At 51.8% G+C, this 19,243-nt stretch overlaps 1 protein-coding gene across 8 annotated transcripts in view; it reads left to right on the top strand.

The window, feature by feature from the left end:
• The window catches only part of TCEANC2 (transcription elongation factor A N-terminal and central domain containing 2), a 68,686-nt gene that overhangs the window by 44,068 nt on the left and 5,375 nt on the right, over positions 1 to 19,243 (top strand). For 2 of the 8 annotated variants that reach the window (XR_007154923.1, XR_007154921.1), the window contains one exon: positions 1,770 to 3,645. The gene's annotated coding sequence lies outside the window, so the exon portion shown is untranslated. Of the gene's footprint in view, positions 1 to 333; positions 3,646 to 7,760; positions 7,884 to 8,277; positions 8,363 to 17,043; positions 17,256 to 19,243 lie in introns of those variants that run through there. The other 6 variants (XR_007154925.1, XR_007154927.1, XR_007154926.1 and 3 more) reach the window with 6 other exon arrangements.

Genomic DNA, 19,243 nt, shown 5'->3' with positions numbered 1-19,243 from the left:
GTTGCTTGGTTAAGGTAGTGTCTGCCCTGTCTCTCCACTGTAAATGTTACTATTTTTCCCTTCCCATACTCTGTTCTTTGAAGGCAAGTCACTAAGTCCAGACCTTCCTCAAAGGCGGTGGTGATTAAACTCCTTTCTCCTGGGTGGAGTATCTACCTGTATTATTTGGAATTCTTCCCTAAGGAAGATCTGTCCATTCTCCCCTGTCTGTCTGGCTAGCTAGCTCGCTATCAGTATGGACTCACATATTTGTTTTATACTTTCAGTTGTAATCCAATTGGATTGTTTTTCACAATGAATATAAATCCATGTATTGTGATGTTTTTAATGCAGAAAACACAAACAACCATGCTGTGTGAGACACAAATTCTATGATTGGCAAGACTTTTGCCTCCACAGCTCTTCAAGACTGCCTTTGAGGAGGATAATCATTGGCTCATTACTATTCAACTAGCAACTTTAGACATGCTATTTCAACTCTGCAGCTCTCAGTACCCCCATCTGAATAAGAGAATGTATCATGAAATGGTCTCGGGGTGAAGAAGGGGATGATGTTTGTATTACAGGTATTTTGTTGCCTACTAATAGACATTAAGTCCTTAATGGCAAGTGTTATCTTCTCTTATTTATGTTGGAAGATGAGCCCAGAGCTAATAGCCCTTGAGAACATGACGTAAACATAATCAATATTTACATCCCCTATCACAACCCCAAATAGTTCTCCTGCCCTACTCATTCACCTCTGAGTGGGATCTGGCTTTCCTATTCTCCCTCAGCTTTTTCTCCAGTGGCAGAAGTCTACCCTGAGGCCTGGCACTGGGAGCCCTGTCCTACAGATGTCTCCTGACCTCTGGCTTCATTCTTGTGCCTCTCACCTATCTCTGCTATGACCACACTGATGTCCTTATCACCCCCATGAACGAAAACGCTTACTGAATATCTCCCTCCTCTGTGGCAGGCCCTGAGATGAGATGAACCGGATAGGGGCTTTGTGTCCTAGCCCATCTTCCAGTGGGGGAACCAGGTCATCAATCCATAGCAATCTGTCATCTGGAGGAATGGGTTGGGGACTGTGGGAGCGTTATGGAGGGAGGGCCTAGGTGTGCCTGTGGAGGGGGTTGGTCTGGAGAGAATGAAAAAGGCTTTGCAAAGATGCTAATTTGGGAGCCGGCCTGGGACAGGTATATAGGAGTTTACCAGGCAGGGAATGGGAGAAGTGGTGCTCCAGCACAAGGAAAGGTATATGCAAGCCAGAGAAATGTCAAAGAACAGGGAACCATAATATGCATGATATGGCTAGAGCCAAAGTGCAGACAGAGGACGAATAGCCTGAAGTGAGAGTGGAGACTGAGGTGGGGGACAGTCTGTGAAGGCCTGAATTCTGGGCTGGAAATTTCTACTTGGGGAATTTTTGATATTTTGAGATGAGGAAATTACCTAAGTAAAAGGAGAGGTCCTGGATCAGGGACCTACTACTCAGGTAACTGTTAATCAACAAATAGTGAGCTCCTGTGGCACATCACGAGGCACTTGTTCGTTTCCTCCTCCACCCTGACGGTGACCTTTGGGACAGGGACTGTGTCTGATTCATTTCTGTGTCCCCAGCAGAGTCTCATACAGAGCAGGAACTCCACACACACACACACTGAAATGAGGGAATTAGAAGCCCAGGTGAGACCCGGTGCCTGAGTCCTGTTTAGGTTCTCACCATGCAGGATAGGGGCCAAGCCCTCCCTCATGATTTTCACGAGTCTCTCATGGTTCTGCAGTTTCTCTATACATGCAAGAGTCTCATCCTCTCCTGCCTGATGCAGAGAGCAGAGCTCCCTGAGGAAGCACTAAGGGTTGGATTGCTTCAGAGCCAGAAAAGGCATGGCCCATGGGAGGTTCATCTCAGAGGTAAGCAGCCCGCGTGGCCACTGGGGACATGATTTGAGGACAGCCCACAAGGGAAAACGCGGCTAGCATTGTCGTGGGGGCCTCCGGGCCAGTACTTGAGCTGATCAAATACCAGGATTTTTCAAAGGTATTATTTTGGAAAGGCTGTGTGGCAGAGTATCAACTAATCTAAACTCCAGCCATCACATAGTGAGCTTCCGCTGCATGTTAGAGAATGTGCTAGGTACTCTACCCTCCGTATCTTTTTCTCACTGTTACCTCCAAAACGTAACCTCAATCCTATTCTTTTCCCCACCCCTAGTGCCAGAGCCTCTGACCTTGTCCCCTTGGGGGCCCTCTTGGCCCTCCTGTAATCGGTTCTCCGCCCCGCAGCCAGAGTGAACATTTAAAACAGACTGCAGGTCAGGTCACTCCGTGCAAAGCCCTCCAGTGGCTCCCATCACACAAAGCCCTTACGGTGACCTACAAGGTCCCCAGTGGCCTGACCTCTGGCACTGTCTCCATCTTGTCTCCTACCCCCAGCTGCAGCCACCCCGGCCTTCTGTCCCTCACACTCATAAACCGTGGCCCTTTGTTGGGGTGTCTGCTCCACTGCTCCCTCTGCCTCGTGCACCCTGACCTTCCAGTGGTGACTCCTTGTCGTGCAGATCTCACCTCCTCAGACAGGTACTTCCCTGGCCACCTCTCTAATTAGGCCCTCACCCCCAAGTCATTTTCTGACACATCGATGCTTTTTTTCTTCTTAGGGTTTAACCCCATCTTCACTTCTTTACTGTACTCATTTATTCCTTTTGCCTGTCCCACCAGAGCACATGCTTCATGGGTGCGGTGACTTTGTCTGTCCCTCCTCTGGGTCTCCAGTGCCTGGCAGGGCTCCATACATACGTCCTGAATGAGTGTCTCCCCCTGCACACCTTCAAGCTGGCCCATGAGCGCCCACACCACTGAGCGGCCCTGTTTGCACTTCATGGGAAAACCTAACCCAGAGCGGGCGGACGGACAGATGGTGGGGAACCCAGAACCGAGGCGCGGCTGTTATTAGTCTGAGTTGCTTTCGCTTGGAATAGGATTAGCATAAATACCATCCCTGGCAAGTGGATAAGGTAAAGCTCTGTTAGTTACATTCAGATTTTGTTTCCCTGCCGCAATCCAGAATCAGCCCTTTGTTGGGGTCGTTCGATTCCCGGCTAAAGGTGTTGTCCAGAGAGGTCAGATGGGGTGGGAGTGCGGAGGGTCGCACACACAATCCTCAGTCCCTGCCCCACACCGGCCTCTGAAGTGACCTCTCTAACCCCTAGAATCCAACCTCACCACCGCGGTGAAAAGCCTTGTTCTGGTCTGTGTTGTCCCCAAGGAAGCCCAAAGGCCTTATAGTAATGAAGATGTGATGAAGGTAGCTGCCACCTGACTCTGTCAGAGCCTCACAGCAGCCCTACAAGGCAGAAGAGTAACTCTGTCCTCATTTGTTGAATGAAAATCTGATGGCTCAGAGAGGTTCAGTGACTTGCCCACAGTTACTCAGCCAGCAAGTAACAAGGACAGGTGCCAAGCCCAGGGCTGTGGACTGTTTGACAGGCATTTGAGGCCCTTCGTGGGTGGACGAGCCTTTCTCTCAGCCAAGCTGCCCTGCTCTTCCAGGTGCCCAGGCGTCAGCCTCACCTGACTCAGCAAGGAGCCCAAAGGCAGGTGTCTGCCCCACGAAACGCCTACGTTCTGACTCAGAAGCATCACTTGCTTTAGCCTCTTCCTCTTTAGCTCCATGAAGGAGCATTTAGCTCTGGGGGGGGGGGGGGGGGGGTTATTTTCCACAAATAAACAGATTCTTAAAAACTGATTTATAATAATATATATAATAACAATAAAAGCTAATATTTATGGAGTATTATGTGAAGACTCCCGTCTCCCATTTCCCCTCCCAGAGCCCACCGTGACCTGTTCCTTGGGTATCCTGCAGGGTCCGTGAATGACCGTGATCTCACTAGTCCTCAACAGCCCTTTGAGGTAGATATGAATATACTTGTATTACAAATCAGGACACCGAGTTTCAAAGACAGGAGGCTGCTTCCTCAAGGTTACACAGCTTTGGGTGGCAGAACTGGGATTTCTCCCCGGATGGACTGCCTCTAACCCCACATGCATTGTCTCCCCGGATCACCCTGCCTCTTCTGGGGAGGAAAAAACCAGTAAGTTGAGCTAAGAAGTGTAGGCCAGGCAGGCTTTTCCTCCACATACTGGTCTTTGAGAATTCAAATACGCAGGGGGGGGGGGGGGGGGGAGGGGGGCCTGGGTGGCTCAGTCAGTTAAGCGTCCGACTTTGGCTCAGGTCATGGTCTCGTGGTTTGTGAATTCAAGCCCTGCGTCAGGCTCTGTGCTGACAGCTCGGAGCCTGGAGCCTGCTTCAGATTTGTGTGTCCCTCTCTCTCTGCCTCTCCCCTGCTCACTCTCTGTCTCTCTCTCTGTCTCTCTCTCTCTGTCAAAAATAATAAAATATTTTTTAATTAAAAAAAAATAATTCAAGTTTGGGCCTCAGTAAAATGACACATTATGACCTGTCTCAAACCTCTGAGGTTATTGACCAATAGTCAAGACCTCAAGCATTCCAATCCTAAATACCCCTAGATGACTGTCTTACTGTACTTGCCTTCCTGTACCTTTGTGCCCTTGGTTTACCCTTTGGAGGCATCAGCTCAGACAAGCCGTTCAATATGAATCAAGTTTTGTGAGACCAAATAGAAAGAACACAACTGCTCAGCCATAAACCTAGACCATACCTCAGCTGCCCCTCTGGCCTGCATGACTGGGGTGGGCCAACCACCTCTCTGTGCCTCAGTGTCCTCACTCATAAGGCGGGAATGATTACATCTCACGTAAAAGGTTTGGAGATGCTCAAGTGAGGTAATAAAGGCCAAAGGGCGAGTAACAGTGCCACGTGCAAATGTCATTATTTTTAATAACCATAAAAGTTGGAGTGAATCTGGTAGTCTCTATGTAAAGACAGCTGGCTAAATTCACAATGACTATCGCTTCACTTCTTTCCATCCCACCCCCAAGCCTGCATTTGTGAAATCTTTTACAGTCTATAAAATCCTTTTCATCTGTTGCCTTATTAATCTTTGCCCAAGCCCTGAGAGGCAGCGGGATTAGCAACCCCAGTTTACTGATGAGAAGACTGAGGTTCCAAGAGGAGAAGTGCCTTGCCCAAGGTCACAGAGCCGGTGAGAGGTGGTGCGGTCCTCACATCTGGCCTGTCACTGCCCTGCCCTAGCCCATGCCACAGACCTGTGCTCTCTGGCCCCCAGCACCGCAGGCTCGGCAGGATCTAGCCCCGCCTTCCTCCCCAGATTCATCTGTCACTTTGCCCCTCTACGCTCTGGCCTTTTCAAGTGTCTCTTCATTCCTCAGACAAGAGGTGACCTCTCTCAGCCCTTGTCCCTTGCTTCCCTCTGCCAGGCCAGCCGGTGGACTTCTGCCTCTCCTTCCCACAGTCCTGACAGACACCTGACACAGTGAATTTCCATTGTCGTTGTCACTACTGTATTGATCATTTTGCAGAGTGTTTCGGGGCCCAGGCTCTGGAGCCAGGCTACCTGGGTTTAGATCCTAGTCCAGCCGCTTACTAGCTGAGGGCTCGTGGGCAAGTTACTTAGCATCTCTGTGTCACGGAGCTGTGCCTTCTAGGATTGCAAGGAGTAAATAATACACGCAGAACAATAAGCTCAGGGCGTGGCACAGACTGAGCGTTAGCTCATTAGCATTAGCTATCGTGATTATTTTCCATTACTTGTATTCAGGGATGCCTGCCCTGTCCCAGTCCTTGCGCTGGCACACCGAGCTGACTCAGACACAGTGTCTGGGCTCAGAAGCTGAGGGAGGAGAGAGGCATGTATACACACTATGACAATGCATTCATTCGGACCAAGTCACTGTTTTGCTTAAATCCTCCAGTGCCCGTGTTCATGGGCTCCAAGGAGCAAACACCACGCTGCAACCACTCCTTCCCTGCCAGCGGTGGCCTGGGTCCTCGTTCCCCCCACCCTGTTGAGTGTCTGATCATGGGGAAGGGCTTTATCGGCCCTCCCTTCTTTCCACGTTAACCCCAGAAACAGGCGGCTCCTAGAATGCAAGGAGAGTCCGCTGCGGTACAATTTATCTCCCTGGGCTGCTTCCCCAGCGGAGATTTACAGGCTGTGCCTGTCACAGGGACCCTGCAGGCTCAATTACAGATCTGCTTCCAGGCTGGACTGGAGCAGCAAAGCTGCCTAGATTTGCCAGGCGGCCCTGAGGGAGAACCATGGACCCTGTCACCTGGGGCCTCGGAGAGCGTAGGGCCCATGCAGCTGCCTTGCTTGTGACACATGAGGAAACTGAGGCCAGAAATGGGGAGATACTTTCAAAGCTCCCACCAGGGAGAATGGGTCCAGTGTGAAGTCTAATGCAGGCCCCTGAGTACCATCCCGGGAGTTTATTGTACTGTGTGTGAGTGTATGATTTTATTACCCCAATAGCTTTCTCTTTATACAACAAAAATAATTGCTATGGAAACTTGCTCTTTGAAACTGAAGCCTAAAGCAAAACATTGCACTTCCATAAACAAAGACCCTATTCGGTCTGCACAAACACATTAGGAGTGTATTCAGTGCAGCCTAAACATTGCCCGGCTTCACCAATCTGTGATTACAAAATGGAGGTTTATTTTTGTCCAAAGACAATGGCCCTGAGCCCCCTTCTACATAAGGAAGAAATTATCCCCAAAGAGTCCCCCAGTTATTCCTGGGACTCTCCAAGAGTAGACACAGACCAGTCTGTCGATTGCAGTCATCATAAAATATTGGCCTGTTCTTCCTCTCCAGCTGTCTCCTTTATCAATATCCTCAACTAGTTGAGGTCCTTAGAAGGAGTCCCACTGCTGCCATTGTGAATAGTGCCTGTTGTGGGGACAGTGTCAGGGCCTAAAAATGCCCCAGGTTGCCTTTTCTCTGGGTGTGACCACGCAGTGGGGCTGGGCCCCTAGGGAGGGAACCAAGGTCCCTCAACACCCAGCCCTGCTAAAGGCTTACCATCTGACAGCCCTTGGTCAGGCCTCTGAACTGAATTATTTCAGCCATTACATAGAGGCATAAGAGTATTGTCATGAGGATCACATGAGGTCATATGTACATGATACCTGGCATATAGTAGGTGTTCAATAAATGGCAATTATTCTTATGATGATGATAATGATGATGTCTGAGACCAGATTCCCCCAGGAACAGACCCTGAAACAAGGATTTGAAACAGTTGATTTGAAAGATAACCCGAGGAAACCCCTGTAGAGGTTGTGCTAGAAAGTGAGAAAGGGAAAGGAAAGAAGCAAAGAATATACTATCAAGCAAGATTCTGCTGGAACCAGCCCGGGCTCAGTTCCACTAAGGAATTCTGGATAATGGTGAAGAATGTGCCTCAGTGTTGTCCCAATCAAGGGGCAAGGAAGCTGGAGTATGTACCCACCTGTCATTGGTTGGGATTTGCTCAGAGGAAATAGACGTTAAGTCTCTGGCAGTGTTCCTGCACAAATGCAGGCCGGGCCAAGTGGGCTTTGAGGCCAGAAAAGGTCCTCAGGGAGAGTGCAGGGGCTGGCACTTGGAAGCTGTTGGGTCGAGATGCACAGAAATGGTGGACACCAAGAGACACAGGCAGGACATTCAGAGCATCTGCTGCAAATACCATGTAGTGTCACTTCATCTTACAAGAAAGATAGTAAAAGCACCTCCTTTGGGCTGGGGGAACCTGGGAGAAGGCGGGAGGCTCTGTGGGTTCTAACTCCAGCTCTGGTTGCCTTCAAATTGACTGTGACCCTGGTCTGTGCCATCTCTGATCCTCAGTTTCGTCTCCTGTCCAGTGGGGAGTTCAAAGCAGGTGGATCTTGAGGTCCCAACCAGCTCTCTCAGAAGTTCCATAATTCTACAGCTTTTTGATTCACACCCCAGAGCACGCCTTGGCAGGAGGTAAGCCGGGCCGGCGCGATTCTCCCTGTTGAGAGCCAAGGAAAGTCAGACTCAGACAAATGGGTAGGCCAGCAATTCTCAAAGTACGGTTCCTCCCTGCAACATCAGTTAGAAATGCAAATTCTTGGGCCCGACGCTAGACCTACCAAATCAGAAATTCTGGGGGGAAGGCCTGCAGTCCGTGCCACTGCCTGGTGATTCTGTTCCTTGCATGCTCATGTTTGAGGCTAGGCCACACAGGGAGTTAAAGACAAACCTGGGACTCGAATCTGAGTTCCTACCTCCCAGGCTGTTGCATCTGTGGTTGGCACAGTGCCCCGTACTTAGTAGACCCTCAATAAATAACCAGGGAATCTTTAAGCCTCACACCCCTTTCTGGTCACTGCCTCTCCAGGGCACCTTTCGTGCTGTGCTGTCTATTAGTCTCTGGCAGTCAGGTGAATCCATGGTAGACAAGAAACAGTCCTGGAGAAGAGGAGCCCCTGGCCTCAGGTCACTCAGCAAGGAAGTGATCAAACCAGATGCAAAGACCTGGTGTCCCTCCTCTTACCTCAGAGCTCCCCTACCACTGCTGGGTGTCTCCTCTGGGCCGGCAGTGAGGTGGAGACAGGGGTCTTTTGAGCCGTCTGGATGCAAGATGATAAAGTCCTGTGACACTAGGTGCTCCTAGGGTCTCTCAGCCTTTTTTTTTTGTTTTTAATGTTTATTTATTTTTGAGATGGGGGAGTGGGAGGGGCAGAGAGAGAGGGAGACACAGGATCCAAAACAGGCTCCAGGCTCTGAACTGTCAGCACAGAGCCCGACGCGGGGCTCGAACTCACAGACTATGAGATCAGTAGCTGAAATCAGACGTCTAACTGAGCGCCCCTCTCAGCTTTTTCTAGATGCTTCTCCCTTCCCATCTGGTGTGCCTGGGGCTTATGAAAAAGCTCAGCTTTGGGGAAAGGAAACTATTTTGGTCTTGGAAACTCTGGCATAGCAGCCAGAAACTTCTAGTTATGTCTTCCCCACCTAACTACTTCCCGAGTCTACGTAGAAAGGTTCCCCGAGGTAAGGAGCCCTTCCCTCTGCAGAGCCAAAGGGCCTAGTCACAGCACTAAGTGAGGGCTGGTCCTGGGGAGGGTCATCTGAGGGGGCAGCTAGTGAAGCAGAGAGCTGAGTCACCGCAGACCCCTCAAGAGCGGCTGTTCGAATACCCGAGAGGGGAGGGACCCAGCCAAGGTCACTCAGTTGGATCCTGGCTCCCTGACTGGCCTAGACTGACCAGATGAGGCCTCTCGGTTCACTGTCTCCACTCCATGCACCTCTCCCGCAAGGGCTCTCGGGCTTACCCCGACTTGGCCCGACTCTGCAAATCTGACTTCGTGCTCACTGGGCACCACCCCCGGCTTCCACTTCCACCACGTCACTTGCCTGGGTCACCAGTGCTCTCTCCGTTTCCACACATAAATCAAGACTATCGGGGTGCCTGGGTGGCGTTAGCTTAGGCGTCCGACTTCGGTTCAGGCCATGATCTCACAGCTCGTGAGTTCGATCCCTGTGCCGGGCTCTGTGCCGACAGCTCGGAGCCTGGAGCCCGCTTCGGATTCTGTGTCTCCCTCTCTCTCTCTGCCCCTCCCCTGCTCGCACTCTATCTCTGTCCCTTTCTTTCAAAAATAAATAAAACTTAAAAAAAACAAAAAAAAAGTTCTTACCCAGACTGACAGCTGCAGCATCAGCCAGCCACTTTATCCTTGAAACGTGTTCCTCTCAGTTTTTCCAACACCCTGTTTTTCTTGATTTCTCCTGTGAGGTCCCAGGCTTCTGTGGACTCCTTCATTCATCCTACCGGGTTGTAAGTGGCTGTGTGTATATGCTAGTCATTGTGGCTGGGTCTGGCAGTCAGTGGGGAGCAAGGTGGTCAGGTCCTGCCTTTGGGAGTACACCGTGTAAGAGGCTCTGTTCTGAGCCCTCCCATCTCCCTCTTCCCCGCTCTCTTCTGTTCTTCTCGGCGACACACTGCTGACTGCCAAGCCCCACTCTGCCCAGCACTTCCCCCCAAGCTCCAGGCCCACAGCTCTTACTGCATGGAGGACAGTTCCCTCTGGATGGTCCACAAACAACTCAAACTTGCAAGGCGCAAACCAAACCCGTGACCGTCTTCTCCCACCTGTCCTCCTTCATGGCTTGTCTTACACAACTGGGGCGACATGCCTCACTTCTCCCTCTGGCACCTCACAACCATCTGCCTCCCTAAATAATGCACTCCTCTGTCTTTCCCACGGCCAGAGCCCTCGGCCTGCCCCCCTGACACGGCCCCAGCCCTTCTTCCTCGTCCTGTCTTGTTCCCTCCAAACCATTGTATGGACAGAGCTCGAGGGGTCAAGAGTAAGCCTGACCAGCCCAGTGTCCGTCAGCAGGCAAATGAATACTCCATGAGTGGCAAATCCACACAGCAGAGTATTACTCATCTATAGAAAGGAATGCAGTACTGACGAGCCGGTGAACCTTACAAACACGAAGCTACGGGAGGCAAGCCAGACACAAAAGGTCACGTATCGCATGGCTCCATCTGTGTGAAATGTCCAGAACAGATGAATCCATAAGGCAGAGAACTGACGGTTGCCAGGGACTGGGGGAAGGGACACTGGGGAGAAACTACTTACTTAACACGTAAGGGGTTTTACTTGGAGTAATAGAAATGTTTTGCCACTACATAGAGAGGAAGGTAGCCCAACACTTTGAATGTACTACGTGCCACCGCACCGTTCACTTTAAAAAGGTTAATTTTAGGGGCGCCTGGGTGGCTCAGTCGGTTAGGCGTCCGACTTCAGCTCAGGTCATGATCTCGTGGTTCATGGGTTCAAGCCCCAGATGGGCTCTGTGCTGACAGCTCAGAGCCTGGAGCCTGCTTCGGATTCTGTGTCTCCCTCTCTCTCTGCCCCTCCCCTGTTCACACCGTCTCTCTCTTTATCTCTCAAAAATAAATAAATGTAAAAAAAAAATTAAAAAAAAAAAAGGTTAATTTTATGTTATTACGAACTTCACCTCGGTGAATTCGTTGTTTTAAATGCCACCCCCGTACCCATTAGGATAGCTCCTACCAAAACCAAACCAAAGACCAAGCAAAAGAAAGTAAGCGTTGGCAAGGATGTGGAGAAACAGGAAGCCTTGTGCCCTGTTGGTGGGAATGTAAAGTGGTGCAGCCTGTATGGAAAACAGGACGGTGGTTCCTCAAAAAATTAGAAATAGACATACCACACGACCCAGGCGTTGCACGTGGGGGTGTACATCCGAAAGAACTGAGAGCAGAGTCTCAGAGAGATATTCGCACATCCACGTTCCTAGCAGCGTGATTCACAAGAGCTGAAATGTGGAATCAACCCAAGCGTCCATCGACCGATGAATGGATAAATGACACGTGGTGTAAATACACCCCACGGAATATTATTCAGCCTTAAAAACAAAAGGAATCCTGCAACATGCTACAACATGGGTGAACCTCGAGGACACGATGCTAAGTGACATTGACCAGGCACACACACACGCAAAAGACAAATAGTGTATGATCCCACTTATATGTGGTGCTTAGAGTGGTCAGATCCACAGAGACAGAATGGTTATGGGGGTTGCCAGGCACTGGGGGGAGGTTTATGTATAGAGTTTTGGTTTTACAGGACAAACAGGTCTGGGTATGGGTGGTCGGTGATGGTGCACGACAGTGTGAGTGTACTTAATACCAGTTTACAGTGGCAAATTTTAGGCCATATGTCACCACAACATTTTTTTAACAAGGAAATCTGACCTTGTCAGTATCTTTTCAGTTCCCTGCCATGGCCTGTTCTTGGGACGAAGTGCCAGCTCCACACTGGCACCCAGAGTCCCCTGGGACGCAGCCTTCCCACCTCTCAGGCCTTATGCCCTGCTCCCCACAGTCGTCACTCCACAGTCTCAACTGCTGACAGTTTGTCTCACAAGCCAACCGTGTTTTCTAATGCTGGGGCCTTCGCACATTTTTTTTTTTTTCAACGTTGGGATTTGATTTTATTTTTTTAAAGATTGTATTTTTTGGGGGGGTGCCTGGGTGGCTCAGTTGGTTGAGCGTCTGGCTCTTGATTTCAGTGTCACGAGTTCAAGCCTTATGTTGGGCTCACGCTGAGCACGGACCCCCCTTGCTCTCCCCACGACATCCTTCTTCTCCAGCCAGTGTTATCCTTGTTTATAGAGGCCTCTGTCATCAACCGCATTATTATCTCCTTTGGCCAAAAACTTAATATGTCCATTTTGCTTTTCATGAATCTTCAAGACTCCACGAACTATAGGAATCTCTCTTCCTTCTATCCTAAAAACAATTTCTCCCACTCGGATGGGATCTTCAACTCCATTTGTTAAAAAGAGAAGATCTCCTCTATGAAATGCAGGTTCCGTGCTGCCACTGAGCAACTACAATTGGACTTTGACTTCCAGTTATGACCATTAACCCCTTCCAGATCATTAGTGCCGAGGAAACTATCATTCCAAAATTTAGGACTTGATAATACAGCTGCCGCTTGTCCATTCGCTGCACATCGTCCAAAAAATCTAGAGACAGCATGGTGAGGCCGGCGAGGGGGGGACACGGGCAGCAGAGAGGGTGCGATGTGACCGGTGGGCGGTTCTTCCCCGGGATATCTTTCCCCACTTCTTCTCCAGGGGCATGTTTCATCCTTTAAAACTACACTTGGGGATTATTTTCTCTAGGAAGGCTTTTTTTGCCTCCCTGCTCCCAGGTCAGGGGCCTCTAGCTCCCCTCGATTATAGCACTGATGTCACAGTGCTATGTGTCCGTCTTTCCCACCAGGCTGTGTGCTGCACAAAACCGCTGACGCGATTTTTATTCACCTCTGTGCATGAGTCAGCAGAGAAGAAAGGAAGAATGTTAGTGTGGAGATTACTGAGGCGGTGAGCTCTTAGTCTAGGCGTGTACGACAAGGACACAAAGGGGGTAGATGTGAAGGGCAGTGGTGCGTAGAGGAGGGAGCAATCCTGTCCCTGCCGCTGAGCCCCAGAAGCTTCTTGGAGGTGGGGCCATTTCAGACGGTAACATTTCTACAGAGAGAGATGGAGATCTTTGGAAGAGCCTGGGTAAAAGCACAGAGGTGGGAAGCTGCTTGGTGTGGAGGAGAAGCAGAAAACAACTAGTCATCTTAGAGCAATGACTCTTTGCAAACCTTTCAAAGCCACAAAAGCCTTCTTAGAAACAAAGTTGTAAGGAACCCCAATCCATAAAACGTACACAATTGGAACTGCTCTGGTCAAAGTAGATGTGAGCGATCTGAAAGCTCTATTCTGCCCCTACCAACACTGACACCCCAGCGCAGCTACTGGAAACACACCATCCCAACCACACACGCCATCCCAACCACAACACACCATCCCAACCACACACACCAGCCCAACCACACACACCAGCCCAACCACACACACCATCCCAGCCACACACACACCATTCCAACCACACACACACCATCCCAACCACACACACCATCTCAACCACACACACACCATCCCAACCACACACACCATCTCAACCACACACACCATCTCAACCACACACACACCATCCCAACCACACACACCATCTCAACCACACACACCATTCCAACCACACACACCATCCCAACCACACACATGCCATCCCAACCACACACACGCCATCCCAACCACACACACGCCATCCCAACCACATACATCATCCCAACCACACACACGCCGTCCCAACCACACACACGCCGTCCCAACCACACACACGCCATCCCAACCACACACACGCCATCCCAACCACACACACCATCTCAACCACACACACCATTCCAACCACACACACACCAGCCCAACCACACACACACCATCCCAACCACACACATGCCATCCCAACCACACACATCGTCCCAACCACACACACACCAGCCCAACCACACACACACCATCCCAACCACACACACCATCCCAACCACACACAGCATCTCAACCACACACACACCATCCCAACCATACATGCCATCCTAACCACACACACGCCATCCCAACCACACACACCGTCCCAACCACACACACATCATCCCAATCACACACACACCATCCCAACCACACACACCTTCCCAACCACACACACCGTCCCAACCACACACATCGTCCCAACCACACACATGCCATCCCAACCACACACACGCCATCCCAACCACACACACGCCATCCCAACCACACCAATGCCATCCCAACCACACACACCATCTCAACCACACACACCATTCCAACCACACACACACCATCCCAACCACACACACCATCCCAAACATACACACGCCATCCCAACCACACACACCATCTCAACCACACACACACCAGCCCAACCACACACACCATCCCAACCACACACACCATCCCAACCACACACACCATCTCAACCACACACACACCATTCCAACCACACACACACCATCCCAACCACACACACACCATCACAGCCACTAGAAACACACCATCCCAACCACCACACACACACCAATAATGCCACGTACACACCATTGCACCCATACCATCATCATTCTCACCAGAACACAGAAAACCAGCAGCACAACGGGTACAGGTGGAGCAATGGTTAGAAATGTAACTCTAAGGACAATAAGAACTGGTCACATAGCAAGGTCAAGGTGCTGCAACTTCATCCTGAGGACCACGGAGAGCCATGGAGGGGCCTGAGCAGGAAGACGCTCCAGCTACAGAGTGGATATGGAGTAGAGAGATACCTGAGCTGGCCTTGGCCAGCCTTCCCAAACGCCCTGAAGGACAAAAACAGGGCCCTCACATTCCTCTCATGCAGGGTGGCTAGAGAGAGTGTCCCCAGGCTGGCATGGCAAGAATTCTCAGGACTGAGGACCTGGAACCGAGTCCAAGCCAGCATTCTCACTCATCCTTAAGCTGGGACCAGACTCCACATTCTGGCCTGTTCTAGATGAACTCAGGGCAATTGCTGGAGACCGCAAGACCAGGGGAGGATGGTGGTGACAGTGTAGTGGCAGCGGGGATGAGAGAGAAAGAAGTAGACTGGAGAGATGGTGGTACATGGAATTGAAAGGACTGGATGTGGAAGGTGAGGGATTCAGAGGGATCAAAGAGGGATCAAAGGTGTCTGGCTGGGTGACCAGTGGGTGGGAATGCCACTTGTTGAGATAGGAACACAGGAGAAGAAAGAGGCTCAGGGGACATCATAATCGCATTTGAGGCCTGTGGGGTGGCTACGCCCGTGTGACAGCCTGGCCCACTAGTTCAGAGCAGATGAGGGACCGAACCCACGAGAGAGGTCTGGCTGGAGGCCCAACTGGGAGTCACCAAATCCCACAGAGATGGTAACAAAGCCCTCAGAAGAGATTGTCTAAAGCGTCTGTGGCCAACAAGACCCCTGCTGGGGTGAGGGCACAGAGGCCTCCTCTGACCCCTCAGACCAACCTAGGTCCCCAGGAATCGTCTGCACTATTTCCCCGCTGCCACACGTGCTCATCTAGCGTGACTAACTAGTCCCGTTTGCCCAGGACTTCCCTGATGTTAAAACCGAGGGTCCTGTGTCCTGGAGACCTGTCAGTCCCAGGCAAACCAAGGCAAACCAGGACACATGGCCACCTTTGGCTTTTCTCCCTTTTAAGAATTTGGTTAGCGTCTGACTTCCCTAGTCAATGGGAATAGCATTTAAGAGTCAGAGGAAGGAGCATCCTCCAGGAGGAGCCAGGAGGGGAGGGGGGAAACCTCAGGGAAGCCTCTTGGATCTCTTTTGTCCCAGGAAATTGGCACAACCCGGATCTGGTGGCCCGGGTTCTGGGAGCGGTTTGGCCTTCCAGGTTCCCCGGGGCCACTCTTCCCCATCCCCATCCCTCTTTCCCCCCACGGAGGCCATCAGCTTCCCCGACATGCCACAGATCCCTCCTTGCGGCCCCACAAGGTGGCGCTGTGCCCAACACCAGCCCAGGCCTCTGCCCAGCTGGGCAGAGGGGCCTGGAGAGCCTCTGGCCAGCCCGCTGAGCCTGCTCCCCCATCCCTCTCTGAGGCCTTGGGCGCTTGGGAGCCGTCCGGTGGAAGAAGACACCCCAAAACACCCACAGTCTGCACAGGCTTTCTCTCTCACCAGGCACACATCTGCTCAGACACACTCCCCTGCCCACATAGACCTCAAACACGCTCGACCCTGCAGCCCTGCAGGAACATGCTGGGCAGAGCCAGGACGGACCTGAAGGGTTATCACTTCCGGTCCCTCTGGAGATGGCACCCGCACACGCATGGGAACATCCATCCAGGAACAGGCACGCAGGGCTACCTCCTGCGGTCGGGTGCCCTTCCCTCACCCTAGCTTCCCTCGGCCCAAGCTTCCCTCGGCCTCTCTTTCTCCACAACCCCTGCCATGCCTCCCTCACTGCCCTACGACGGGGATCAGATAAGACACTGGAAGAGATGGGGTTTCATGAGAGTGCGGTGGGGGTAACGTTAGACACACACACAGATGCTCTCAAACACACCCAGATACACCTGCACACGCAGCAACACGCAGCCCCTCGCACCTGTGCCCCAGCCACACACGAGAGAGCTCATGTGCAGCTATGCGTGTGAAGCAGTACAAGGACCCACGGCCCACGAACTCGCCCTGCTGCGCAGACCGGCAGGCCTGGTCCGGACGCCTGATGCCCAGAGGGCCCCTCCTTCCCTTTTGCTGTGAAACGGAGCTGGCAAAGAGGCCCAGCGCCCAGGCAGGGCCTCCCCACACCTCCAGACTGCACCCCAGTCAGCCCCGAGTTCGGCTCTGGCTGGAAATAAGCTCCTGCAACCCGTCCCCACCTCGGGCCCGGGTTCCAGCTCCCGCTGCGCTGCCTGTGTGACCTCAGGCAAGGCCTTCCACTCTCCGGTCTCTTCCCTGTTCCCTGAGGCTGGATTGTCCTCTATCAGATGTTAAGGGGTCATGGGGGTACTGAAAGGACTTGGCCAGTGGAAGATGAGCTGGCCTAGAAGGTCTGGCCACCTAAATCGGAACTCCCATTCCACCTGAGCCTGGGTGACCTGGGACACTGAGAAATCTTTCCCGGGGTTTCTAAGGAGACCCGCACAGGGCCTGGTATGCCCAGAGGCATATGGGAAATCTTTGCTTCCTTTATTGCAGGGAATCCTCATTTTGTGGCAGGGATTATATAGAAGGGGAGACTGTACAAAAGAAAGGATTTCTATACCCCTGAGCTGGAGGTGCCTAATGACAGGAAGCTGCGTTCCAGAGAAAGGGAGTGAGCACGTCTCAGAGCCCACCTGGGTCCTTCTCACCCCACCCCTGCCCCCAGCCCGGCACCAGGACTGTGACCTCCTTCTCCATGCTAGGGGGTAAGCAAATCTGGGGAGGACCGGGTGTCCAGGAGCACAAGGCTGTGGCCTGGGTGCTCTTGTGCGTGTGTGTGCACACATGTGTGTGTCTGTGCAGGAAGCTGTGTCCCCACGTGGCTGAGAGTGTGTGCAAAATTGCTCAACTGAGCCTGTGGCTTCAGTTCAAATCCTAAGGACACTTGCGGACTCTGTGACCTTACCCAAGTTACTTCACCTTTCTGTGCCTCGGTTTCCTCACCTATAAAACGGAGATTTTGATAATAAAAAGTAAATAATAGGGGCGCCTGGGTGGCACAGTCGGTTAAGCGTCCGACTTCAACCAGGTCACGATCTCGCGGTCCGGGAGTTCGAGCCCCGCGTCGGGCTCTGGGCTGATGGCTCAGAGCCTGGAGCCTATTTCCGATTCTGTGTCTCCCTCTCTCTCTGCCCCTCCCCCGTTCATGCTCTGTCTCTCTCTGTCCCAAAAATAAATAAACGTTGAAAAAAAAAAAAAAGTAAATAATAGGCCTCGCAGGATTAAAGAGACGATGTGTATAAAAAGTAGCTAGCCAAGCACCTGGTGGCACGTGGTTAGTGTTCAAAAACCTCTCAGCTGCTATTTCATGGAATGTAGCTGGCACTGTGTATTCATTCATTCATTCATTCATTCATCTTTATTCATTAACTGGCTCCATCTCTGTGCCAGACCAGCCTTGTGCTAGAGACTGAGGATACAGAAGTGAACTGGATAAGGTCCTTGCCCTCCAGGAGCTTCCAGAAGGATGGGGGAGACAGATCTGAACCCCAACAGCAACAGTAGAGCAGATGTTGAGAGAGGCAGCTGGGAGATAGGGGAGGGGAGAAGAGGTCCCTGGGAAAGGAGGGGAGCCACCCCGGGGTACGCCCACACTCTGCGCACCAGCCCCGTTGGAGTATTCCCTGTTTCCTGTCTGCCTGCTTCCTCCTACCTCCAGGCCTTTGCTCACGCTTTCCTTGGCCCAGAAAGCTCCCCTCCCGAGTTCTGCCTGGTCACTGCTATGCATTTTTGAAAGGACATCAGTGACACCTCCTATGACCACTCTTGGCTTTACCCACCGCATTCGTCAGAGATGGGCCATTTAGTCGATGTGTGTCCAGCACGTGCCGCCTCCTCGGGCCACTTGTTTCTGATACTAGAGCGCCCTCCTTCTGTGACCTTGAGCATTGCACTTCACCTCTCAGGCCTCAGTTTCTGCCTCTGTAAAATGGGCAGCACCTTTTTCTCAGGACAGGTGCGAGGATCAAAAGGCAGAACGTTTGGGGAAAGCACTTTGCAAACTATAAATCGCTGGGCGCCCGTCCAGGAGAGTTTTTATTCAAACAGCTTCCTTTCTTCTCCTGGGTGTGAGCCAAAAGATGTGTATACCTCACAGGCTCGGGCTGCATTTACCTGGAGCTCAGGTGTGGGGCAGTTTCTGTTTGGGGTTTGTGTTTGATCTCAAAGACAGGGAAACTCCCTCACCCAGGTGATATGGGCGGGCCTGATCCACAGAGTTGCCAGGGGAATCCCAAGGTCTGTGGGCCCTGATTGCCCCCCGTGGTGATCGGACAGAAACTCATCCCCCGGGAAGGAGGAAGGGCTTTGAGATGGTGCTGCAGGGACAGGGTGTCCCTTGGAATCAGGTAACCTGGGTGTGATTCTGGCTCCTCTGGGTGACCTGAAGCCAATCACCTTCTCTCCAAGCTTCAGCTATAAAGCCAGTGTACCGGATTTATGATTTGGGGAGCCCTTTGTACACAGGAATCCCGAGGGCACCAAACGGGGCCCAAGAGCCAACATGGCCACTGTGTGGGAAGTCTCTTGAAGTTAGGCTGTGTCCCCACCTGCCTTCCCGGCCTTGTCACCTCCACTGTCTCCTCCCACTCTGTGCTGTAGCCACCTGGTGAATTTGGGGTTCCCTCGAATCTCTAATATCCAGCCATTGCCTGCCCGAAATGCCCTTTCTCCTTGCGTCTCCCCACTGTTACCA

Source organism: Prionailurus viverrinus, chromosome C1 (genome assembly GCF_022837055.1).
Source record: "Prionailurus viverrinus isolate Anna chromosome C1, UM_Priviv_1.0, whole genome shotgun sequence".
Taxonomy (NCBI): domain Eukaryota; kingdom Metazoa; phylum Chordata; class Mammalia; order Carnivora; family Felidae; genus Prionailurus; species Prionailurus viverrinus.
Note: the sequence above shows the minus strand (reverse complement) of the source record. Positions and strands in the feature narration are given on the sequence as shown.